Source organism: Pantherophis guttatus, chromosome 5 (assembly GCF_059756535.1).
Source record: "Pantherophis guttatus breed Tessera chromosome 5, ASM5975653v1, whole genome shotgun sequence".
NCBI classification, from domain to species: domain Eukaryota; kingdom Metazoa; phylum Chordata; class Lepidosauria; order Squamata; family Colubridae; genus Pantherophis; species Pantherophis guttatus.
In genome coordinates, this window is record NC_142067.1 from 89,445,526 (window position 1) to 89,473,477 (window position 27,952).

The 27,952-nt window shown below is 37.6% G+C and overlaps 1 long non-coding RNA gene across 1 annotated transcript in view; it reads left to right on the top strand.

The window, feature by feature from the left end:
• The window catches only part of LOC148113514 (uncharacterized), a 46,448-nt gene continuing 18,496 nt past the window's right edge, over positions 1–27,952 (top strand). The window contains exons 1-2 of the long non-coding RNA XR_015728307.1: positions 1–68; positions 5,038–6,315. This is a non-coding gene — a long non-coding RNA (uncharacterized LOC148113514). The remainder of the gene's footprint in view (positions 69–5,037; positions 6,316–27,952) is intronic.

Genomic DNA, 27,952 nt, shown 5'->3' on the forward strand with positions numbered 1-27,952 from the left:
GAATACATTTGGACAGCAGAGGTTCTGACAGGAGCAACGACTTATATACAGAGGAGGCAGGGCAAAAGGTAAGTAGAAACCAATGACAAAGATCATGATGACATCACACAATAACATATATACAAATATACATATTTACAGGGAACAAGTTAGGTATTTTCAATTGTAACAAATCCCCCCTCTAAAATACCTAACCAATAGTAAATTATTAGTTTTATATATGTACATTAAGTTTAGAAGTTAAATATACATGTTGTTTGGTTGCTAAGGGTTTAGTGAGAATGTCAGCAATTTGTTCACTAGTATCGCAATGAACAGCTTTAATAAATCCTATACTCGATAATTGTCTCACATGTTTGTATTTGATATCGATATGTCGAGATCTTTGGCCTATTGCCTCGGAAGCTGATATATCTATTGCTGCTTTATTATCTTCATTGATGATAATTGGATAAATGGGTTCATCCATATATTAGACAACAAATCATCAAACCAGGTTAGGTTATTGACTGCTTTAGATAGACAAACGTATTCGGCTTCTGCTGTAGAGGTGGCAATTAAATTTTGTTTGCCAGTATACCAACCATTTATAAGGAAAACATAACCAGAGGTGCTTTTTCGGCTCTTTGGGTCACCAGCCCAGTCTGCATCAGCGTAACAGGTCAAAGCTGGCTTTTCAGAAATGAATGGTTCTAAATATAAACAGACATCAGTGCTAGATTTCAGATATCTCAGAACTGTCTTGATTCCTTCCCAATGATATATGCTAGGGTTGCTTACATGTCTTGACAACAAATTAACAGCAAGGGTGATATCAGGTCTGGTCCAATTAGAAATATACAATAATGACCCAATAATTGATCGATATAAAGTGTTTTCTTTGAATGGCTCGTGTTCATTGTGCATGTTTCTATTGAAGTCGGTTGACATTGGTGTCTCGCAAGTTTTTGAGTTTATCATATTGCACTTTTGTATGAGTTCTATATTTTTTTCTTTTTGGGACAATTTGAACCCCTTATCGGTTTTATCAATTTGGACTCCTAAATATTTGTTTACCTTTCCTAATATTTTTAAGTTGAAATGTTTACCCAATTGTTCAGCAAATTCATCACATTTGATTTTATCATGTCCAAAATACAATATGTCGTCAACATAGATCAATACATATTCAATAGAATTATTCTTTCTTTTAGTGAAAAAACATAGATCAGATGAAATAGCTATAAAACCCATTTCTTTAAGTATTTTTGACAGACATTCATACCATCGTTTACCAGACTGTTTTAATCCGTAAAGACTCTTATTTAATAGCCAAATCTCTCCCTTTTTTGTATTCTTTCCTGGGGGTGCCTTTACATATATTTCTTTATCAAGATCAGCATGTAGATATGCAGTTTGTACATCAAACTGATATACGTCTAAATTTAAAATGGAAGCTAGTACCAATGCGGCCTTTACACTTTCTGATCTAACAGTTGGAGAGTATGTGTCTTCATAGTCATCAGGGAATCTTTGGGCAAACCCTTGAGCTACTAACCTAGCTTTATATAGGAATTTGCCATCTTCTAGCTCTTTGATTTTAAATATCCATTTAGTGCCAATGGGGGACTTTTCTGTGGGGAGATCTGTTGGTGAGAATACGTTTAGTTCCTTCAAACTATCCATCTCCTTTTTCATTGCTTCCTCCCACTTATTTTTTTCTTCTAGAGGTAATTTGAGTATATCATCATATGTATTGGGAGTCAGATATTTTGCATGGAGAGACAGTACGTAATCATCAAACCTTTTAGGAATTGTACCCCTATTAGATCTAATGGGTCTATCCGGAGGTTGTTCATTGCTATGCATATATTTAGTTTCTTTTTCAGTTAGTGGGTCTACTTTCAATATAGGATGTCCTTTCTTCCATTCATCATTAATTATTTTTGGGTATTTGGGTTTGTTTGTTGTTATAATTTTGGGGTTGGAATCTGGTGAATAATGTTCTGTGTGTGTGTGTGTAGTGTTTTTTGATTCTGGGTATATCTCGTTGAGGTGTATTTTTGACCAATTTGCATGTTCATGGAACACGGCAGATCTGGATACAATGAAATGGTTATTTTTATCAATGAAGCGATATCCCTTGGTTCCTGATTCGTACCCCATGAATATTAGTCTTTTGGATACTTTCTCTCCTTTGTGTCTCAATTGTCTAGGTACATATACATCAGCAGTTACGCCAAATATGTGTAAATGTCCAATTTTTGGTTTTTTGCTATACATGAGTTCATATGGAGTTTTGTTGAGTGTACTTGACCATAAGCGGTTTAGAGTATAATTAGAATAAGTAAGGGCCTCAGCCCAGAATGATTGGCTTAAACCAGCATCGTCTAACACACATTTAACCATGGTTTGTAGCAAACTATTTTTCTCTCTGAGACTCCATTTTGAAAGGGGGAGAAGGGACAAGATTTAAAGTGTAATATTCCTTGTAATTTTAGCCAATTTGAAAATTCGTTGGATAAGAATTCTGACCCTCTGTTGGTCATTATTTGTTTAATTTTAATATTATGTTGAGTTTCTACCATTTTAAAGAATTCCTTGAATTTTTTGAAAACTTCACTTTTATGATTAAGGGTGTAAACAAACCCAAACCTGCTGTAATCATCGACTATAGTTAGAAAGTATCTTTTTCTATATTTAATTGAAGGTTTCATTGGGCCTACAACATCCATATGAACTAGCTGAAAAATTGAATGTGTGGTGCGAGTGGCTTTTTTGGGCTTAGGTTTGTTTTTGAGTTTGGATGAATTGCATACGGAGCATTCCAAATAATTTTTACAATTTTTTATTTTTAAGTCTTCGGAACATTCTAACATTTTCCGTATAACAGGGAAACTTGCATGTCCTAGCTTTCTGTGGATTAAATGGGTACAGTTGTCGTGTATAGGTTTACCATTGTGTAAATTCTCTGATATAGTGGTTTCAACAGTTGGTGTATTATTACCCCCTTCATGACTATCTGGCTCTGCCTCTTTGTTTTTTAATTGATAGTGTGCATAGATTAATTCGTTATTTTGTGGTAGTAGATATGTTAGTCCTTCATTTGTGAATAGTTTGCCAATGTTCCTGTTGTTTTTAGTCATAAATACTTTTCCACTTTTGAACGTGGTCTCTACCCCATTTTCTATGCTTAGTTTTAGAGTTGCCAATATATTATTTGGAATTTCGGGTATAAATAGCACCCCCTCTATTTTTCCTATACCTTTTATATGCCTGTCACCTACTCCTCTTACTAGGACTTCATTTTGGTTTGCTACTTTTATGTAATATTCCCTTTCTGTGAAGTTGTTGAGTATTTTTCTATTGTGAGTTGTGTGGCATGTGGCTCCAGAGTCGATGAGCCATGTGTTGAGTGAATCTGATGTTGATGTATTACTGTCTTTTATTCCATATAGTGATTCATTTTTGTTTTCCCTAGGGTTGTTTCTGTATATTTTCTTTTCTTTTGAATATGGTGATTCCCTGCATTTATATCTGTAGTCAGGAGAAGTTCTATCTAAGAAATGTATTCTTCTATCTTTGTGATGATATGTATCTCTATATCCTGCGTTCTTGGGGCAGTCTCTTTTTTGATGTCTTTCAGATCCACATGTTGAGCATTCATGTGGGTACCTGTCTCTGACTCTGAAATCTGTCCTTTTTTGATTTCTACCTTCCCTTTGATTTACGGATTGCTCCTTTCTAAGTCTGTCTTCAGCAATAAGTTTATTGGTAAGGTTTTCTAAGGTAAGTTGTTCTAAACTTAAGTTATCAATTAAAGTAATGTAGTTATCCCAGCTGGGGTCTAATGAATTGATTATAATGCTTTTCATAGTGCTATCAGAAATATTTCCCCCCCTTTGGATGAGCTCTGCTCTGGTTGCATTCAGATTTAGGATATGTTCGCTCATAGATGTATCATGTTTTAGTCTGGCAGAATAGAATTCTCTTGAAATTCTAGTAATTGTGGCTACACTTTTGCTATAAAACAAATTAAATAATTTTTGGTATGTTTCAGATACGGTTAGATTATGTTCAAGACTAGGAAAGATACTTGGGGAAATAGAAGCAATTAATAAATAATAAGCCTTATGATGGAGGCAGTCTATTTCATAAGTCCAAGGTTTGTCTGGTGGATCATCAATAAAGAAAGTGAAGGCTTTTTGGATAAAAATTTGGTGGGTTATGCAGAATGTTTTAAAGAAAAAAATTCAGTTTTCTCCACAATTGTTTTTATTGGGTATAGTTAAGGGTTTTACATTGGGTGAAACAAAGTTGATATTGTATATGATAACAGCAGCGAGATTACTGATAGGTCAATATTGGAAAAATGAAGCTATGCCTACTATTGAAGAATGGACTTTGAAGATGGCCAGCTTTGCAGAGATGGCGAAGATTTCAGCATACCTAAAAGATCGCTCACAAGAGATTTATGTATGGGAGTGGAAAAAGTGGATAGATTATGTGCAGAATAAATATCAAACTAGGAAATATCAGATAGCCTTTAATTGAAAGTATTATATAGAGATAGAATATTTGAATTTTGTGAAGATGTGAAAAATATACAGGGGGTGGAGGGGTTCAAGTTTTATAAAAAGGGGATTTTGATTTGGATTATATTCTGTGGAAGTCCGGGGGGAGGGGTAGGCTAGGGGGGGTTAGGGGGGGTTAGGGAGGTTAGGGAGGGTTGGGGGGGGAAATTGGGGAGAAAATGTAATTGTAAAACTTTTTCAATAAAAAAAATAAATAAAATGTTTTCCCTCAAATATATAATTTGTAAATACTGGCTCCATTCCATTAAGTTGCTTCCATCTAATTTTAATTTTATAAAGTCTGTAGGTAGTGTCCCAGAGTGTTGTGAGAAATTATTTATATTCAGGAGCTGTCCATGGTTTAAGACCTTAGCATACTCGCAATAAGGCATAGGTATGGTAGATGCATGTCTGTATTTACTTATCTCTATGTTTTGGCTGGATCTGTGCTGACTTGTATTTATGTCTTCTTTTTTTTTTGCAGGTTCGTTCTGCGCATGCTCAGTCCTCATTCTTCCCCAGCAGTCGATGAGAGAGGATCCTGTGCCTGCAGCTCCCAGGATGAAGTCCCAGTCGGCCTTCTGTTCTTCGGCTTTGTTTCCGGAGGGCCTCTGGTGATTGAAGAATGCCTGGGATGCTGTCCATCTCGTCGGGAAGTCTCCGGAGTTGCGGCGATTGAAGAAAAATCCACCGGAGGATTGGCAGCCATGTTCCTCGATGCGGCCGGGAAGCGGAGCTCGATGCGGACCGTCATTGGCGGTGAAGTCAGGTCGCTCAGCAAGGTGTTCTTCGGCAGGAAAGTATGGTTGCCAGTGCGTCTTTTCTCGGGCGACTAGTTCTTCTTTTAGATAGTTTAGTTCTTTTTGACTTTTGATAGGTGTTAGTTTAGAATTTTCTTTTTCATTTTCTGATTGTTTGTTTGGTATTTTTAGTTTAGTCCCGAATGCTGCAGTTAACACCTGCATGGCATTATCTATTTCAAGTTCAGTAGGTTGAGTGTTATATTGTTTAAATAGTTGTTTTTTATTTATTTCTGGACTCGGGTAGGCATCTTCTTGGTAGGTTTTGCTTCCCGCTTTGTAATTTAAAATTTGGGATTCCTTTAATGATTGGTCGGCCATTTTGGGAGTATTAGGTAGATAAGATGGCCGCCATGAAAAAGGCGCGAAACTATCGCCGTCTTCAGCGTTATTTTTGTAGTCAGGGGTTGACTTTCTTACCTTGGACTTTTCTTGTTTATTATGTTCGTTATCTGCTGCTGTTCCGTGATTGTTTATCATGCTGCGGATTTTCACAAGCAGATTTGATTCATCTGTAGTTGTTTCTATTAACTCTAGTATTTTTCGTTTTACTTCACCTTCTTTGTTTGAGGCTGAGGGGGTTTCTTCTGTTCCAGCTAGTGGTTGTTTGTATTGTGTTAGTAGTTCATTTTCTTGTAATTGTATGTGTTTCTTCATGTCTTCAATTAGTGTGTTTTTGTCAGGAGTCAGCTGGGCTGCCATTCTTTTTGTTATATATCTAGTGGCAGGTCTTCTTTTGTCTTTTTGTGATTCTTGCATTTTTATTTTTGGTTGGGCCTACCAAACCATCCTCTTGCTACCAATTTGTTACTTGTTTATTTATTCTGGTCAGGCCCAATATAAAAGACTGAAGCCTTTCTTATAACAAAGGTATTTATTTCTTGTCTTCCTCAGGAATACATTTGGACAGCAGAGGTTCTGACAGGAGCAACGACTTATATACAGAGGAGGCGGGGCAAAAGGTAAGTAGAAACCAATGACAAAGATCATGATGACATCACACAATAACATATATACAAATATTGGATAAAGATTTGGTGGGTGATGCAGAATATTTTTAAAAAGAGACTGAAATTTACTCCACAGTTGTTCTTATTGGGTATAACTACGGACTGTACAGTTGCAGAGACTAAATTGATTTTGAACTTGATAACAGCAGCAAGATTGTTGGTAGCACAACACTGGAAGAAGGACTTTTTGCCTACTATTGATGACTGGATATTGAAAGTAACTAATTTAGCTGAAATGGCTAAAATTTCAGCATATCTGAAGGATCATACACAAGAAAGGTACATACAGGATTGGAGAAGATGGATTGATTATATACAAAATAAGTATCAGACCAAAAAATATCAAATAGCTTATGAATGATTTCTTTTATTTGTATAAGTGTTATATAAGTGATATTAGAAGTATTATGTTTAAAAAATAGGATTTTATATATGGGGGGTTAAGAAAATTTTTTTTAGGGGTGTTAGTTTAATGATTGGTTATGCAATTTAGTTTATTGTTAAAGGTCAATAGAAATACCTTGTGTTCTGCTCTGGGAAGTCGGGGAGGGGGAGGGGGGTTGGGAGGGGGGGTTGTGGGGAAAATGTGTATTGTTTTAAAACTTTTTCAATAAAAAAAACATATATACAAATATACATATTTACAGGGAACAAGTTAGGTATTTTCAATTGTAACAATATTCTATTCTGCTTCTTTTTAATATTAACAAGAAAGATTATTTTTTCGGGCAGAGGGGGGCTTCCTACACAGCCATTAGAAAACAAAAGGATTCTGAAGGTTATTGAATAGGGGGAATTTATTTAATGTTCTCTTTGGTCAGGATCCATAAAATTGTGCCTTTTCTAACACTTATTTATGGGAGAAGTTTCTATTAGTGCCAATAGGAGATATGAACGTAAACAAACAGATATGTATGTAGTAATTAGCACTTGTTTGTTAGTTTACTAAGAAATAGCATATAATTCTCATCTCAGTAACTCAGATAAATACACATACGCATACACGCCACACACATATGATAGTAATACCATAATGAATGTCACTATCTAACCTTAATAGAAAAATTAGCAAAACTGAGAACCAATTACTAGGCTCACATTAAAAAATTCAAAGCTAACTTTAGCTCCTAGTATGCATAGAAGAACACACAAGTATATTCACATAGAGACCAGAAGTGGTATTCAGCAGGTTCTGATCAGTTCTGGAGAACCGGTAGTGGAAATTTTGAGTAGTTCAGAGAACTAAGAACTGGTAAATACCACCTCTGATTGGCCCCACCCCCATCTATTCTCTGCCTCCCAAGTCCCAGTTGATTGGGAGGAAATGGGGATTTTGCAGTAACCTTCCCTTAGAATGGGGAGGGAATGGAGATTTTACAATATCCTTCCCCTTGAGTGGAGTAGGAATGGAGATTTTACAATATCCTTCCCCTGCCATGCCCACCAAGCCACGCCCACCAAGCCATGTCACGCCCACCAAGCCATGCCCACAGAACTGGTAGTAAAAATTTTTGAATCCCAAAAATGATGGCATGTGAGAATGAGTTTAGGCAGGGGTCACCAACCTTTCACACCTCAGGGACCACCAAATTCATAATTTTAAGTCCCACGGATCACTAATATGAATTTTTTAAAAAGATAAATAGTATTTAGTGCAATATAAAAAATGCAAATAATTTTTCTGCGGACCCCCAACATTTTCTTGTGGACCACCAGTGGCCCACAGACCCCCAGTTGGTCACCGCTGGTTTAGGGCACATGAGGAAGATCTGCAGCCTAAGCAACAGTTGGATAAAAGGCAATTTATGCCTTCGGTGGGGAAAAGCATAGGAAGCATTTCAGAAGAGGCCCTCCAGGGTTTCTGGACACTAAAAAGAGAGGAAGGGAAAAATACTTTCAATCTTGCAAGATTCTATTTAATGTAACCTTACAATAAAGATAAGTGCTGATACTCATGGTAATGTGTGTCTGAACTGCCTCAAAGACTTAACACAAGTAGAGACTTAATTCCCTATAACAAAGACTTTGGAAAGGTAACATTGCATATTAACATTGATCTTCCTACCCAAATAAAATACCTTGTATTGAACAGAAGACTGTAATCTGGTCAATGCATTTTTCAAAGAGTGATTTATAAACCCTAAGATGACATGTGTAATGCTTCTCAAAGTTTCTCAGTTCTGGACTAAGATGTGTTTTCCTTCTCCTTATTTCAAATAATCATTACTTCATTCCAGAAAAGACTGATAAAATAAATTGTAAAGTCTAAGCAAAGGATACTCATTGACCTTCTCCTGAGCATTTTGTGATTTCAAATTGCTGGACCTTTCATACCTTCATAAACAGTAGAAAAACGGGAATAAATCAAAATAGAAAAGACTAAGTTGTCACATGGAAGCAAAAGAAAATAGCACATTAAAAAAAAAAATAGAACAAAGTAAGAAAAAAAATGTCAAAGTATCACAGAGATACACAGAAAACAAATTAGTCAAATTAAATGAGAATTCCAACATAGCAAAGAGTCTCTGTAATAAGAGTATAACATACGCTACTGTAATAATGTGTGTGTGTGTGTGTGTGTGTGTGTGTGTGTGTGTGTGTGTATGTTTTCTCAGGTTTTCGCGGGTGTTTGTTTGTAGGTCTTTGGTTATTCGGGTCTTCTCCCACGTAAAATTGGAAGTGTCTTGGCAACGTTTCGACGAAGTCTCATTCGTCATCTTCAGGCTGGTGTTCTCGGCTTCGTGCTTCCAGGAGCAATGTGAGATCGCAGCTGTCTCTTCTTTTTAACTGCTAGTGGGGGTGTGAGCTGATTGGGTGGGAACTTGGCTGTGTTCTGATTGGGTGGAGGTGTGTTCTGATTGGTTAGGGGCTTGGCTGTGCTCTGATTGGATGGGGGGTTGGTTGTGCTCTGATTGGATGGGGGTGTGTTCTGTTTGGGTGGGGGCTTGGTTGTGCTCAGCTTAGTCTGAGTTGCAGGGGGATTTGAGCTGGTGAGCTGCGTTGTTGTTGTTTGGCTTCGTGTTTGTAGCCGTGCGAGCTCTTCATGGTGGGTGTCAGTCTGCTTCATGTATGGATTGGAGGGGTTTAAAGTGGCTAATGATGCAGCTGCGGTCTGGCTTCTGGTCCTTGGTCGTGGCTCATTATCAGTGTGGGTTTGAGTCTGCTTTCTGCGTGGATGTGTGGTGGTGACATCCTGTGTGGCTCTCGTGAGTGTGGGTCTGGTGTCATTCGTCGTGTTAGGGACTCGTTTGTCAATAAGGGCGGGTTTCCAAATGGCTGGTAGGCAGGAGGTATCGTCTCGTTTGTTCATGCTGTGTGGGCGTTTTTCTATCTCGATGGCTTCTCTGATTATTCTGTTGTTAAAGTGTTCAGTTTTGGCGATAGTTCTGGTCTTTTTAAAGTCAATATCATGTCCTGTGGCTTTAAGGTGTTGGACCAGGGAAGAAGTTGGTTCCTCTTTTCTGACTGAGTTCTTGTGTTCTTCTATGCGTGCACTTATTCGTCTGTTGGTTTGTCCGATGTATGTGGTGGGGCAGGCGGTGCATGGGATTTCATATACTCCTTGATTTTCTAACTCAAAGCCAATCAGAGCACAACCAACCCCCCATCCAATCAGAGCACAGCCAAGCCCCTAACCAATCAGAACACACCTCCACCCAATCAGAACACAGCCAAGTTCCCATCCAATCAGCTCACACCCCCACTAGCAGTTAAAAGGAAGAGACAGCTGCGATCTCACATTGCTCCTGGAAGCACGAAGCCGAGAACACCAGCCTGAAGATGACGAATGAGACTTCGTCGAAACGTTGCCAAGACACTTCCAATTTTACGTGGGAGAAGACCCGAATAACCAAAGACCTACATATATATATATATATATATATATATATATATATATATATATATATATATATATATATATATATATATATACACACACACACACAAACACACACACACACACACATATATATATATATATATATATATATATATATATATATATATATATATATATATATATATATATATATATATATATATACACACATATATATACACATACATAGCAAGAATATGTCATATAAAATATAATTAACCCAATAGCAGAATCTGCATGTTAGATCTGAAGTGATGAATTTAATAGACATGGTTATTCCTGGGACCAGTTAGAGAATATAGAATGATAGAAACCTCTGTGATACTTGGACATTTTTTTCTTACTTTGTTCTATTATTTTTCTTTAAAATGTACTATTTTCTCTTGCTTCCATATGACAACTTAATCTTTTCCATTTTGATTTATTCTTGTTTTTCTACTGTTTATCATCTGATATTATGAAAGGTTCAGCAATTTGAATAACAGGGTTCAAATGAACCTTGAAGGTTTTCTAGTTACCCCCATGCTCATAGCAGGAAATCTTATACCATTCCGGACAAATGATTGTCTGGTCTCTTCTTGAAAACGTCCATCACCCACAACATCCGGAGACAAGCCATTCTACTGATTAATTATTCTCACTATCAGGAAATTTCTCCTTAGTTCTAGGTTAGATCTCCTTTTAATGATTTTCAACCTGCTACTTCTTATCCTACCTTCAAATGCTTTGGAGAGTAAGTTGAATCCATCTTCTATCTGACAGCCCCTCAACCAGATCATATTCCCCTTAATCCTTCTCTTTCTAAGACTAGATATACCTTGTTTTCTTAATTGTTCATCATATGATTTAGCCTCCAGGCCCCTTATCATCTTTGTTGGTCTTTTCTGCGTCACTAGAATTGAATGCAGAATTCTAAATGTGGTCTCACCAGTATAGTATAAAGTGGTATTATCAATTCATGTGACTTTGAAACTATCCCTATATTGATGCGACTTAGGAATGCATTAATTTTTTTGGCAGCTGCAGCAGACTGCTGACTCTTACTTAAGTGGTGGTCTACTAGGACACCTACATCTCTCTCTTATAGTTGCTACTTTTGAACAAGATGCCACCTGTTCTATATCTGTGCTTTTGTTTTTTCTTGCCTAAATGTAGGACTTTACTTCTCTCACCACTGAATTGCATTTTGTTGAATAGAATCCAGTGTTAAAGTCTGTCAAAGTCCTTCTGAATTTTGAATCTATCATCTAACCAGGGGTGTCAAACTCACGGCCTGTGGGCTGTGTACATCATGCATTGGCCACACCCAGCCCTGGTTTAACGAAGGGGGAAAATGCCGCTCTACATCACTTCATGATGACATGACAATGCAAGTTTGACACCTCTGATCTAAACTGTTAGCTATTCCCACAGCTTGATTCCATCTGCAAATTTGATGAGTTCATCTTCTATCCCCTCTAAATAATTTTGGAAGATGTTGAAGACTACTAGGCCTAAGAAACAACCTTGAGGTACCCCACTTGATGCTTCCCTCCATGCAGATGTACTTCCATTGAGGATTACCCACTGAGTATGGTTGGTCATTCAGTTGCAAATCTATCTGGTGGTGGTACTGCCTATTCCACATTGTTCTATCTTACAAAAAAGGCTGTGATCTACTTTGTCAAATGCCTTATTGAAGTTAGTAAACTATGTCCACGGTGTTCCTCTTATCCACTAATTTAGTCACTTTATCAAAGAGGCAATTAGGTTTGCCAGGCATGATCTTGCTTTTGACAAATGCAGGCTAGTTTTTAATAATGTTCTATTAATTATCTATTATTATAATTTATTCTATTAATTGTCTCATGCCTTATTTTCTTTTTGACAATGCAAAATTTGGCTACAGAACAAGTTATGAAGGGTTCTGAATCTTATAGAAGATTCACATCAAAGTGAATCTGGAAATGTATATATTAGCTGCAGAATACAACTAAACCTAATATCCCTGTACAATTTTATCCCTGTAAAATTTACAGTACAGTAATACATGAGAAATTATTTTGATGTTCTTGTCACCACATGGACAGGTGTCTTGGTTAATGGGATTTTGGTATATCAGCCTTGCAGATGAAAGCAATAAAAAATCTGTGAATTTTTAAGAAATCTGATCTGCAATGATTCTTAAATATGTGGCATGGGTGGAAAATGTTCTTTTCTTCTGTCCTTCAAATAGAGGATTGTGGATGATGGGGAGAGCTAAAAGAATTAGCCAATTCATTCTTATTGCTCCTTTTAGTAACTAATTTGTATGAATAATGCTTAGAAGAATGTACAGTCTGAATAACTTTAAGATAACTAAGTATTTAAAAAACGAAGCCTTCTGCTACATTATAGTAAATGGGAGAGTTCAAAAAGGTTGACTTTGATCAGCTGAAGGCATTATTTATATGATTTGTCTAGCTAGAAGGAGAGGAAGAAGAAAGCAAAGAATGCTTACAGTGCATTTTTACTAACTTAAAGCTAAATATATCTGCATCTCATGTATTTCTAGCACATCACCTTTGGCCTTCAAGCTCGTTATGAATATATAGTTTTCTGAAACATCAAAGTAGTGATTTGATTCAGATCTTCTTCCCTACCTCTCATCTGAATCTTTTGCTCCAATATCTGAGATAATTCAATATAAAAAAAATCAAACCAGATGTTATTAAATTGCTTTGGAGAGATTTGAAAATGAATTGAAAACTGAACAGATTTTTCTGGTGCTCTCAAATATTTTATTTATTTACTTCAAATTTATATATAAATTTATATATCGTAGCTTTTCTTTCACATAGGGACATAGCTGAGATGGGTATGTGCTGAACAACATGGGTTCTGCAGACCCTATATGTCATGACTGTTTCCCACCCTGAAGAAGGATAAGATGCTGCTCTGTCTTGTTTATATTACCCTTCTCCTGGAATACTTAAGGGGGAGACTTTTCTCATACTTTTCTTAGCTCATACTTTTCTGCTACCTTTTGTTCTGTTTGGTCATCTACCTTCATCCAAGCTCATAACATTTTATCCTTTCCTTAATCTTTTTTTTTAAAATAGTCATTATTCAACCTTTTTTAATTTTAAAAGCACATTTCCATTTTTCAACTATTGGTAACACTACAAGTTTCATAATTCCAATTTATGGCCTATTATTTTATACATTGTGTACACCTTTAATTATTTAATATCCTTTGCTATAATCTATTTTTGTTCTTCATTAACATCGATTTAATATATTCTTCATATATATAGTATATACCGTGTTTTCCCGAAACTAAGACATGTCCGGATAATAAGCCCAATTGAGCTTTTGAGGGCATGCGGTAAAATAAGCCTCCCCCCAAAATAATTAGATGCATGCGCAGCTGCCACGCAAACAACACTACATGAGGTGGCGAGGCCGGAGAGGGGTGGAAAGGAAGGGAGAACATGACCCACGTGCCCCACATGCATCTGCCATCCATGCAGAATGGCCTTTTCGGTGAGCCAGATGCATCGCTGCCACTCGGGAGAAGAAGAGAGAAAGGAGGCGCTGCGACAGATCCCATTTCAGATGTTCTTCTCCACCTGGGAGGCGGCAGTGTGTTCAGCTCCCCAAATCTGGCTTGTCGATCTCGGCTGGTGAGGGGGAGTGGCAGGTGGGGAGGGTGGGGAAGGAAGGAAATGGAATGGTGTGTTTTGGCACTTCTCTTCTGCCTACAGTCCGACGAAGTGTGCCAGCAGGTTAGTGCGTCTTCAATAGGATTCTACTTTTTTTCTTTTTGTTCATATAAAGTGCACTGTGAACAGAACATGGTCAGACTGCTCGCCCCTGTCTTTGGCTGCCTCTGCCATGCACAGAGGAACAAGTCGAATTTGTCTTCTCACCGAAAGACCCAGATTTTTCTTTCTACAAAGGGAACTCTGTTCTTGCAAACGTGCCATGACTTTAACTCTCAAAGCCCCTCACCGGAAGTGTTTCTTGGATGATGTGAGGACCTGCCTCTGTGGCAGGCTTACACCGTGGCCCTTGGATCTGGAAGACTCCTATTATATAATGGTCATAGAACTCTTGTGCCTTGTACCAAAAAATGATAGTTCCTTCTTTGTTCTCTTAATCTCCTTGGTACTTGCTTCAAAGTTAAAATTTCTTTACCCTTATAGATTACTGGTTCCTCTCTCATCTTACTTAGACCTCATCCCTAACTGTTTTTCTTGTAAATCTTATATGGACTTCCCTGGGTAATTTCTGGCAACGTGTGTAATTGGTATGAATCCTATATGCTTCATCAATATCGTTTTGAACTTCCTGTGCACTTTTCTGCAGTGGATCAGCTAGTAATTCTGCCAACAAAGTTGAGACATCTTCTTCCTTGCTTTCTACTATGTTTTGAAATCGTAGGAAAAATGCTGATTTCTCCAATTCCAAGTGTATTATTGCCTCCTCCAGTTTTCTGTTTACTGCCATCAATTTTGCTTCCGTCTCCTCAAATTTCTTCTCCGTTTGTTCTGTTCTAGCTTCCACTGTCTTTATCTTCTGTTCATTTCTATCTATTGTCTCTTGTATTGTAATTTTCAGATGTCTCCTTTTACCTTTCCCATTTCACTCTTTATTTCTTCGTGGTTTCTCGTGATCGTTTCCTGCGTCTTCATCATTGTTTCTTGAATCATCATCAACGTCGATTGCACGATTTGTAGATTCAGTGATGAGCCTGATTTCTCACTGCGTAGCATACTTTCCACTGAGTATTGTCCCGATGGGGAGGCTATAGTTGAAGGGTTTTTTTCCTATTTTCATTACCGTTGTAGTCATACTTGTCATTTTTAATGTTTTTTAAAAATGTTGCCACAATACTATATAGTATGATTCCACTCCTTTTATCTCCATCACTCATCTAATTTTTTGTTCTTAATCTATTTATTTTAGAGAGATAAATAAAATAAAAATAAAATAGAAATATATAGATATTCTACAAACATAAAGATAATTACTTTAAATATTATAAATTATAGGGTTTTTAATGGTCTAGCAGATCCAAACTTAAATATAGCTAGAAGATATCTATAATTTTCTGTTAGGGTTATTAGTCTTATTAGGTTAGAAGGTTAGTAGTACATGATTAAGTTCATCTATTTCTACAGAGTATATTATGAATGTCAAATATTTTTAAATTTTCCTTAATCTATTTTTTTATATTGCATATATCAAACAATAAATATATTAAATTCTTCTTCCAATCCCATATGTACTATTAAATATATATAAATTTAACATACAATAAAGTAAAAATAGATCCAATAATATAGAGATTGTATCAATTAATATATGGAGGAATATAAATATTTGAGTATAAATGTACAAATAAATAACAAGTATATATAGTCACTATTCAGTTATCATCCTTTCTAGATTTACTGTTAATAAATATATTCTGTTGTCAGTTTATGTCTTATTAAAATTTACTTACTTACTTCTAAAATTTCTAGTATGTACTATCTCCACAGAAAAAGTCCATCTCTATTAATGTCCAATTTGGTGACTGTCTCTTTAAATCCAAGATGTCTCCCTTCTATTTAGCTCAGTCACTGTTATTTCTCCAACTGGCTTTCCCTTCCAAACCTCGTATTTTATCCCAATCTTAGTCCAAATTTGTCATTTATCATTAAAGTCTTCACAGGGTGCCCTGTCAGAACTCTTCTTCCAACCTTCCATGCAGTCAGTCTTTTTCTTTATCGTCCATTGCCTTGTCTCTACACCCACCGATAAATTGCCACTTTTTTATCTTCTCGGAGAGTCACTCAGCTATTTATATTTATTCAAAATCATTGAGAGTCTTTCCCATTCCAGTCTCTTTCTCATCCCTCCTCACTGATATTTCAGGCTGCTTTACCTCTTTTTTTCTTCCTACTCAAAGAGTCAGGTCATCATGCCTCCGGATCTGCCATTAAGGCTGATTTCTTTCACGGATTCCTTTTGTTATTTTGGGAGATCACACCTCTCACCGCCAACTCTGAGGTGGTGAGAGGTGCTCCCCCGAGAATCAACTTTGCCCAGGGGCCTCAAAATCACAAAAATTCAGGCAAACTAAACAGAGCCTCATTTGCTTGCTCCGCACTGGCATGACATCACTGCCGGAAGTCTCCTTTCCTTAATCTATTTGATTTATACTATAGCAGTCACTGCTTACCTGCAATAATGAAATATATTATATAATATGAATAATGAATAAAAAAGAAAGGGAGGGGGTTGCAAATAGTGTGGTCAAAGCAAAAAATAGTTTAAAAAATTTAACACTGAGATCCAGTCAGGTATGGTAATTAATGTGATCAACTGTTATCTGAGAAACCCAGATTCAAAACCAGGAAAGCTCATAGGATGATGTTGGTCCAATCACTCTCTCCCAAACCAGTCTTGTTCATAGAGTATGCATAAAATAGGGGGAAGAAATTCATTTTATGAGATCACATAAGCACAATAGAAAGAAATGAGTTGAGTGTCCACCAATACTTAATATATAAAGGTGTAAACCAGCAACCCTCAGAGTATAAGGTAGCCTGAAGCTAAATATGACAAGTTTTGGCTACGTCTAATTAGAAATATCTGTCAGGACCAATCTGCACGAAATTGGTGTAATATTTCTAAATGTTTGAAATGACTAACAGTTCTGGGAGATTACCAGATAATATAGATAATCAACTTATTTGTGGCAATGGAATCTGAATAACTTTTATCCAGCTTTCTGTTTCATTTCCACACTTGAATATTGCAATGTTAGTTTGGTGTGCATTCTACATTATGTTGCCTTGTTTCAGCCTAATATGAATTATCAAGATTTTCCAAGAAGGAGGCACCAGTACTCTCTATTAAATCCGCTGTTAGTTCAAGCTTGAGTAGCCAGACTGCCTGCCTGCATTTCTGAAAAGCTCTGCTGCAGCAGATTAAATCTTTATGATTAAATCATAAAGAGGTTTCTGATACACATACAATACACAAACATGCACATAGAAAAGGCCAAGGGAGACAGAAAGTTGTGCTTATGCTTCTCTAATCTATTACAAATGTACAAATTTCTTTTGCCAGAGAATCCAAACAAACATAGAATTGTTCTTGACTCTCTCTCACTTCTCACTCATTTCAGGATGCATTATCTAGTCAAGTTTTATATCAAACTTCTTTTATATATGAATATATAGAAAACCAGAGGCCAGAATAAGCTAGGTGCTGATGTAAATGGCAGAGGGAATGTCCTTGAGGGCCTAGCTATCTTCGAGACCGCCTACTGCCACCGACGACCTCCCACCGACCCATGCGCTCCCACAGAGAGGGCCTCCTCGGGGTGCCATCAGCCAAACAATGTAGGCTGGTGACCCCCAGGGGGAGGGCCTTCTCTGTGGGGGCACCCACCCTCTGGAATCAGTTGCCCCCTGAGATAAGGAGAATCCATGACCTCAGTGCCTTCCGCCGTGCCCTTAAAACTTTCCTTTTTCAACAAGCCGGGCTGGCTTAATTCTTTTTTTTTTTTTTTTTTTTTTTTTTTTTTATTGAAAAGGTTTTCAAATACAAATTTTTCCCCCTTTTTCCCCCCCCTCCCCCCCCTCCCTAACCCCCCCTCCCCACCCTTCCCCCCCTGTGACTTCTTCGTAACAAAAAAAAACCCTAATTCATAACAGATTACTTACTCCCTCCTCGAAATACTGACCTTTACTTACTAAAAATATTATAAATCCCCCTTTATCCATACATTTCAGAAAAGAAGAAGAGAAAAAAAAACAAAACAAAAAAAAAACAAACACATTATACTATAACTATTATAAAATAACTCTAATTTAGCATAATAGTGTTTTATATCTATGCATTATTGCAACAATTCAAAACCACCTTCCACTTTAAAACTATACAATAAGTCCTACTTTAATAACATTTCAAAGCGGGCTCCCCATAAAATCTAATTTAACATTTATTCCACTCTATCCATTTCCTCCACTCCCCTAAATGTATCACTTAAAAATCCCTTTTCTTAAACTAATCAGTCTGTAGCTAGCTTATTCACCCACTGTCTTACAAATTTACCATACACAACAATTCTTGATATCTTTAATTCACTGCCCACACTACTTAAAAATATATATATATATATATTCCATTATATCTAAATAAAAAAAGAAAAGACAATAACTTTAAATTTATAGTCCATATAATATCTTCTTGAAGTCTTTCCACTGGATTGTTAAAACCAACATCCATAATAGGGTGACATAGCTTGCGGATGCAACAGTTTATTCAAGATCTCCAATCATATCTGCCCCCATCAGTAGTAAACATCTTCTTATATATATAAAAGTAAAAACAACCACCCGAGTGACATTATAATTGTATTCCATATAATAATAATTGTGGGTTTCATCAGGATTAATAATTTCCATCATCGTATTGGGTAACAACCCGATCTTCTGCATGTCCCAATGTGATTCTCTTGCCTTATAATTCAAGATAATTATAATATATTTATCAACACAAAAAGAAGTTTCAAAATAGATAATTCAAAACCATCAATTTGAGGCTCTTTCCATGTCCCAAAATTACGGCAATGCAGAGATCTGCCACTATCCTCAGGATGATATTGACCAATATGTCGCCTCCTCTATGTTTTCACATAATCATTCATATTTTAAAATCACTGGCTTCACTGTTGCTTGGGTTAGAAATTTCTATTTTTGTACAACCTATTTCTTTTTTTGTTTTCTTTTTTTTTTTGTGGGTTTGACCTCCATCCTAATTTTTTGTGTCTCGCATTTCTTTTTTATCCCTTGTATATCCTCTAATTGGTTTCCATGCTTGTCCTTGCCTTGATAAGTCATCACATTAAAATCAGATGGCACTTCTCTCAAATTTGTAGATAATCCAGCTGGGGTATCCGATAAATCCAAAGGCAATTTATCTGGTACAGTCTCTGTCTTTAGTTCCAGCTCCTTCTGCTTATCCTGTATTATATCTGAAGACGTTAAATTCATTTTCAACCTATTTTGATAAAATTCTTCCGCCCTTTCAACAGTATTTAACTGGTATCTTTCTCCTTGATATCTCAATATAATACCAACTGGGACGTCCCACCGGAATTGAATATTTCTCCTTTTTAACTCAGACACCAGAAAGCCAAATTTCTTCCTTTCCATTAGTATCTTAGGTGGGAGTTCCTTGTAAATCCAAATCTTTCTTCCATACAATTGCAAATTAGAATTGAAGGAATTTTGCACAATTTTATTCCTAATTTCTTTATCTGAAAAATAGATTACCACATCTCTAGGCAATTGCCTTTGCTTGGCAGTCCAAGAGTTTATTCGATAAGCTCTGTCAATCCTACAAAACACTTCCTCAGGTTGAATCTTTAAAATCCCAGCTAGAAATTCAGAAGATATTTTCCTTAAGTCATCTCTGTTATTTTCCTGCAAACCTCTAAGTCTTATTGCATATTCTGTGAAATTATATTGTATCTTTAGAACCTCTTTTTGAATCCTCTGTTCCAGATATTCTACATTACCAGACTTTTGGTCAGCATCCATTTTAAATTTTTCTTCTGAACTATAATCCTGAATATTTAACAAATCATTTTCAATTTTTTGAATTCTATTGTCCAATTTATCTTGAATTTCATCCATTTTTGACTCTAGTAAATTAATATTTGTATCCAACCGAATCATGAATTCTGGCAATTTTAAAATTTTTTGCTGCAAAAAAGTCAAACTTGGATTTCACCAATTCCTTAGTTTCCTGCTTAAATTTTTCAAGTTGCTGATTCACAATCTCATCCCTTCTTTCAATCTCCTCTAAGAGAAATTCTATTATATTAAAATCAGGTTTCTGGGACTGAAGAGTTAAAACATATTGCTTTAAATTCTTGGTGGGGGAATCCCCCCCACCTATTTGTTTGTCTGACTTCACAAGCCTCAGTGCCATGTTTCCGCCTAAGCAGGCTTTGTTAGAAGAAGAAAAAAAAAAAAACAAGACAAAAGACTTCCAGCCAGCAACACTCAAGCCTCCAGGGAAGAAAGAGAAAAACAAAAACAGGAGCGGAGTTTTGTCTACAAATGTAGCCAGTGGTATTTATTCCGCTACATTGTAATAATAAAAAACGGAAGAACTTTCCCTCTCAAACTCTTCTCCAGCCGCGGCAGACGCCATTTTAAAAAGAAACTTTTTTCCTCTTTCTCTTCCTCTATTCTCTTAAGTAATTTTTAAAAGATAAGTAAAATACTTGCGCTTCAGTATTACAGGTCCAGCTCACATTTTCTTTGAGTAATCTGTCAAATTCGCAGGCTTGCTTTTGACGCCTGGCTCTGCATTAGCAGAGGTCTCCCAAAGCCCGGAGCAACGGCTGGGGATATGGGGCATCTCATCCGCTCCATCCCAAAAGTAAAAGAAAAACTTTTGGGACTCTGCAGAGAGTTCTACCCACCCCTGCCGGCTCTATCTCCGTTTCCTCATGGGAACGGAGTTTTTTCGAGCCGCCGTTCCGTTGTGAAGGCGGCTCTGACAGGCAGTGGAAGCTGACGATCCCGAAGGAACGTCTGGCAGCGACAAACAGCAAACAGGAAGTCTGGCTTAATTCTTTTTAAGGGTCTTTTAATTGTTTTGTTTTGTTTATCGTTTTAATTAATGGGGCCAAATCTATATATATATTTAACTGTGTTTTAATATTTATATTTGATGTTTTTATTTGGCTGTTCACCGCCCTGAGTCCTCAGGGAGAAGGGCGGTATACAAATTCAAAAATAAAATAAATAAAATAATAAATTGAGGGATAGGAGAAAGAGACATCACCAAGGGAATGGTCAAATAAAAGAAGCCTGAATCTAGTATGAAAATTGCCCTGCATAAATGTCTTAGATATGTTCCTCCCTAGTTCTCCAAAAAGATAAAGAGAGAAGGAAAGGAAACACATTGCAAGACTCTGTTATTCCATCTTTAAAATAAAAGAGCATTGACCTACATGACATTGGTTTTCTAGTCTGATCTATGAAGGGCTGATAGCTGATGATACTTCAGTACAAATCTCCAAATAATGGTCTCCAGATGTATTATGTAGATGTTGAAAAACACAAGGAACATAACAGAACTCTTCTAGTATCATTTGCTGAGTTCATCCTGGAAATTGAGTCAGACAAGTGATCAAATGATATAATGGAATGATACTTTTTAAAGCCTCCAATGTGTTTAGGAGAACTGTGGTTCTTTCTGCCCAAAAATCATCTCTGGAACAAGATTGCAATTAATCATAATTTCTACACTCTACAAGCAATAAACATATCCTAAAGTTGCATGGATTGATCTTATTCAAAATTCAGCCTTCTTGAATAAAATCTGTTTCTCTTGGCCCTTCTTCCTATTCAATCAAGTAAAGTATTAGACATTCCTATACCTTGCATAAAATGCTTTTTATTTTTTAATCTCAAAATATTTTAATCCATGATTCTAGAATTAATAATGCATTTGCAAAACTTGAAAAGAATGAAATAGAAGAGCACAGATGCTACAACACATGATGTCTAGTTTTAAACTTACCCAAATGTTGTACTGAAAGTGTGTCACTCTTTCTGCTCTATTCTTGATGCTCAGTCTGTTATTTGTTTCTCCAAATGGCTTTCATATTTGAACATCCTAATTCCACGAAGACAATTTTTAACTTCAGAGAGACTTGATAAAGTAAAGTAATTCTTAAATTATGTTATTTTTTGCAACCCAATGGATTTTTTTTTAATTTTCCATTTAATTTAAAGGTCAATATATTTCTTTTTGTTGTAGTTACAATAGCAGACTTGATACCATCTATTTAAGAATACAAAATAACTATTCCTTCATCTTCCAGAGCTCACATAAACTCTGTAGAAATGCCTTATTAACTGCTTCTGTTATAAACTGTCATCTGTTAGGAACTTTGGATTTTATAGCACCAGGTGATTTTCCTATAATCCTTAGCAAAAGAAGTTTCAAATCAAGTTTAAATACTTATTTTTTTTCTGTAACAAATGGCAAATGTGTTATTAAAATTTTGATTATAGCAAATTACAGATTAATCCAGGTAAATTGAAATAACATTTTGGAATTATTATAAGAATCCTTCCCATGTGAAAATACTTGTTTTGAATTCTTAAAAGAAAAAAATGACTCTGAAGCAGGGATGAAATGCTACTGGTTTAGACTGGTTTGGGCGAACCGGTAGTAATAAAAGCTACCGGTTCGGGTGAACCGGTAGTAAAAAAAATGCTTCCGGTTTGGACAAACTGGTATTTCCAATAATTAGCTGTGCCATGCGATTTATATTTGCTAGAAAGCAGGAAATCTAAATCGTGTGTGTTTGGCACACACTGCGCATGCTCATGTGAAGCCCGTGTTTGGCGCGCACTGTGCATGCACGCACTCAGTGAACCGGTAGCAGACATCAGAGAATTTCACCACTGCTCTGAAGGTTAGACACTACTAGGAACTGGAAATAAATAAAGATTATAATGAAAGGAGAAAAACACATTTGTCTAATTCAGAATGGAGCAAAATAGTTTAACACTGGACATACTGACTGGGCATTTTGAATAAAGGAACAAGAACTTAATTTTAGTAGTGTCTTCCTCTGTAGTTTGTTATAAAAGATGCTGTGGAAGAAGAACAAGTATGATATTAAAAAAAGATTGATTTGAAAGTAGATTTAAAAATGACAGGTTACAAGAATGACATAGAAAAAGATGCTATGCTGGACATACAAAAGAAACTGACTGATGTCATAATAATCAAAAGGAATGGTCAGATAACAAACAAAAGAGTGACCTGAATAATCTTCCGATACTGGGTTTAGAAAAGCAGCTTGTTAAAGCTTTGAAGAATTTTGTGAAAAGGAACAAAGAAAATAGGAAGAAAAATTAAATTTTAAGACATTATTTGCAGGGACTAATGATCAAGATTGTTAAAAATAAAAGGAACATATATAAAGTTAGTTTATTTGATCAAAATTTCATATATCTTTAACACTTGATGGACTTTTGCTGATCAGAATTGAGATGATGAGGTTTTAAAAGGTTTGTTTATATAGGAAAGATATGGGCTAGGGGAAAAATAATTATTTATTGTACTTTAAGAGAAAGTGATAACTTACTAAATTTGTTTATATTTGTTATGATGAAGGGGAAAGTCATTTTTATATATTTCTTTCCTTTTCCTTTTCTATATTCTTATTTTTCTTTCTATGCTAAATTTTCCTATTTTCTTTTTCTTTCCCATCAACACTCACTTCAAAAATTGAGTCATTTAAATTTATTTATTTATTGATTTATTGATTTATTGATTTAATTTATATACCGCCCTTCTCCCAGAAGGACTCAGGGTGGTGTGCAGCCAGAATAAAACACACAGATATAAAATTTAAAAAAACAATTTAAGAAATATTAAATAGTTTGGCCCATATCTAATTAAAATAAAACTACCCATTTTAGACATTTAAAATTAAGAGTTAACGATTAAAAAATTTAAAAATTAGGCCAGCCCAGCTTGTTGGAATAAAAGCATCTTGAGGGCCCGGCGGAAGGTGCGTAAGTCGGGAATCCTCTGCATCTCGGGGGGCAATTCATTCCAGAGCCCCCACAGAGAAGGCTGTCCCACTGGGGGTCGCCAGCCGACATTGCTTGGCCGATGGCACCTGGAGGAGCCCCTCTCTGTGGGAGCGAATTGGCCGGTGGGACGCTATTGGTAGCAGAAGGCGGTCTTGTAAATACCCAGGTCCTAAGCCATGGAGTGCTCTGAAGGTGGTAACCAATACCTTGAATCGTACCCGGAGGACCACCGGAAGCCAGTGCAGCTCATGCAGGAGAGGTGTTACATGGGAGCGCCATGACACTCCCATAATCACCCGCACAGCCACATTCTGGACCAGTTGGAGCCTCGGAGTGCTCTTCAAGGGGAGCCCCATGTAGAGAGCATTACAGTAGTCCAGGCGGGAAGTGACGAGGGCATGCATAGGGAGTCCCAATCCAGAAAGGGACACAACTGGCGGATCAGGCGAACCTGATAAAAAGCCCCCCTGGCCACGGCCATCACATGTTCTTCTAAGGACAGCCATGCATCCAGGAGGACACCTAAGTTGCAAGCCCTCTCCGTGGGGGCCAACGACTCACCCCCAATAGTCAGAGATGGCACCAACTGACTATATCAGGACACTGGAAGCCACAGCCACTCAGTCTTGGACGGGTTGAGCTTGAGCCTGTTTCTCCCCATCCAGATCCACACGGCCTCCAGACACCAGGACATCATGTCAAGGGCATCATTGGGGTGATCTGGAGTGGAGATGTACAGCTGAGTGTCATCAGCGTACTGGTGGAACTGCACCCCGAAACCACGGATGATCTCACCCAGTGGCTTCACATAAATGTTGAACAAAAGGGGTGAGAGGACCGACCCTTGCAGCACCCCACACATAAGGCGCCTCGAGGTCGACCTCTGGCCCCCTGTCAACACAAACTGTGATTGGTCAGAGAGAAAGGAGAACCACCACAGCACAGTGCATCCCACTCCTAACCCCTCTAACCGGTGCAGCATGATACCATGGTCAATGGTATCAAAAGCTGCTGAGAGATCTAATAGGACCAAGACAGAGGAAAAACCCTTGTCCCGAGCCCTCGAGAGATCATCAACCAATGCGACCAATGCTGTTTCCGTGCTGTACCCAGGACTGAAACCCGACTGGAATGGATCAAGATAGACCGCTTCATCCAGGTACTGGGGGAACTGTCGCACCACCACATTCTCAACAACCTTTGCCACAAAGTGGAAGTTGGAGACTGGACCATAATTTGCTAAAACAGCCGGGTCCAGGGAGGGCTTCTTGAGGAAGGGCCTCACCACCGGCTCTTTCAAGGTGGCGGGAAAGCAACCCTCACTCAAAGAAGCGTTGATAATCCTCTGGAGCCAGCCTATGTAACCTCCTGGGAAGCCAGCACCAGCCAGGAGGGACATGGGTCCAATAAACATGTGGCCGTGCTAAGTCTACCCAGAATCCTGTCCACATCTTCAGGAGTCACTGGGTCAAACTCATCCCAGATATCACTCTCAAGACCTTCCTCCATCACCCCATCTGAACCTACCCCATCAGAGTCCAAGCCTTCCCAAATTTGAGCGATTTTGTCATGCAGATACTGTACAAAATCCTCAGCTCTACCCTCCAAGGGGTCTTCCCGCACTCCCAGATAGAGCAGGGAGCGGGTCACCCTAAACAGGGCAGCTGGGCGGTTATCTGCAGACGCGATAAGAGTGGAAAAGTAGTCAGACTTTGCCGCTTTTATTGCCACTAGGTAGGTCTTAATATGAGACCTCACCAGTGTTCGGTCAGATTCGGACTGGCTGGACCTCCAACCGCTCTCTAGGCGTCTTTTCTGGTGCTTCATTTCCCTCACCTCCTCGGAAAACCAGGGAGCCATCTGGGATCGGCACTGGGTCAGAGGCCGAAAAGGCATGACGCGGTCCAAAGCTCCAGCGGCCACCCTATCCCAGGCGGCCACCAGGTCTTCAGCCGTGTCATGAGCCAGAACCTCAGGGAATGGCCCAAGCTCCATCTGGAACCTATCTGGGTCCATCAGGCACCTGGGGCGGAACCACCAAATCGGTTCCGCCTCCCTGCAGTGAGGTGTAGCAGTTTGAAGGTCAAGTCGAAGGAGAGAATGATCTAACCATGACAAGGGCTCGATCACAATATCCCCTATATCAAAACCATTCAGCCACTGGCCAGAGACAAAAACCAAGTCCAGAGTGTGTCCCCCCATGTGAGTAGGGCCATGAACTAACTGGGTCAGGTCCATGGTCATCATGGAAGCCATGAACTTCTGAGCCACCTCAGACGTTTCACCGATAGATGGCAGGTTGAAATCCCCCATGACCATAAGCCTGGGGGTATCAACCGCCATCCCGGCTATCACATTGAGCAGCTCACCCAAGGTCGCCGTCACGTGATCAGCAAGTCCATCTGCCCCCCACAGCCCCACTTCACAAGGAGGGACTCACATCTGGCTATCTGAGGCACAGTGGGCTCCCTCGGACCAAAACGTTCCTTCCTCGGACCAAGACCTTCCCGGGAGGTTACACAAATGGTTTGGACACATGTAGAAATAATAATATACATGAAATATAGGTCAGAATTAATGCCATAAAGCAAATTAAACCACTGCAACTCATAATGTGCCCATTAGAATAAGTAAATCCTTTCATACTGTTACTTTATCAGTTAACTTCTGCTCACAACAAAGAAACAGCACAAAGATGGGAAGTGAGTACATAGCAAAACTGCCTGCCAGTTATAGCACAAAAACTGCTCTCATCCATCTCACACCCCATCAAAATGATGAAAATGAGATGGGATATTTTTATTTTTATTTTTATTTATCATGCAAGTTCCAAGGACACATAAAAATAATGAAGCTACTGGAAACTGGTACGTCTGTCACTCAGTTCACTTTTTTAAAAAATCTGCAGGAGAGGAGGGGGAAGAGAAGATATGCAGGTAATATCTGGTATTTTAGATTGTAGAAGTCTCCCTTTCAAGAAAATCTAGAAAGCTATGCAAGCATTGTTCAACCAGCTGTACACTGATTAGGGAAAAGAGGGCATTAGCTTCAAACATACATCAAAGGTACTACAAAATTACTTCCAAAGAGGAAAAAGTATTGTCTTGCAAACCATAACTATAGGATACAACACAGAAGTGTTGTGCCAATGCATAGTGAATGGGGTTTTGTGAACACCACAAATCAATTCATCTTATTTAAGGAACTATTGTGTAGGGTAGCAATTTGGCTTTGACTGAATATTTCAGTAATTAAATTCTTTTTGTTCCAATAGTTCCAACCCTCAAACTCTTACATTTCAGTTTTATTGCAACCTTATTAAGGACAGAATATGGGTTGAGCTGTCATGAATCTTTAATTTCATGCTTACTTTTAACAGCTTAGGAGGGTGATTGAAAAGAGAAGAGCTTGCAGAATTTATATCAGCTATAATCTTAATGTTTATGGGCTTGTAGCATACTGTTTTCACATAGAATGCATGTATGCATAGTATGCATTGATTGATAAATGATTAATAGAGAATGAATTAACTAATGGATTTTGATAAAACGTAATAAACATACAAGCATTCTGGACTTCTGATAGATTTTGAGATTGTAGAAAGATAAACATGCTAACTAGTAAATTAGTTACAGCTTCATCGTATATTTCAATTATTCAAAGGTTTTGCAGTGAAGCTGAAGACTGTGTAGAAGACTAGCAGAAATAACAATTTAAGGGTATTGTATTAAAATAGCCATAACTTTTTGATTATTACTTTTTGATTAATAAAGTTTGATATAGATCCAGTAAGTGGGAAGATGAGCTTGTGATTAATATCATCTTCCCATTCCATATGCAAGTTGCATTTGGGGGCATACATTTCCAATACACTATAGTAAATATTGTGCGTTTACCTTGAAATCTTCAAACCTATAAATAATATATAAATATTTTGAAGTATGAGTGGAATAGTGCCCTGTTGTATTCTTTTTATGTACTCAACAAATTGCCTTTGTAAAAGAAGATAACTATTCAGAATCTTCCACTAGTGCAGAATATAGTGCAGAATATACAGTAGTGGCCAAAATTGTGGAAACCTTTTGGGAAAAGTGTATTTTTGAGGTTTGAT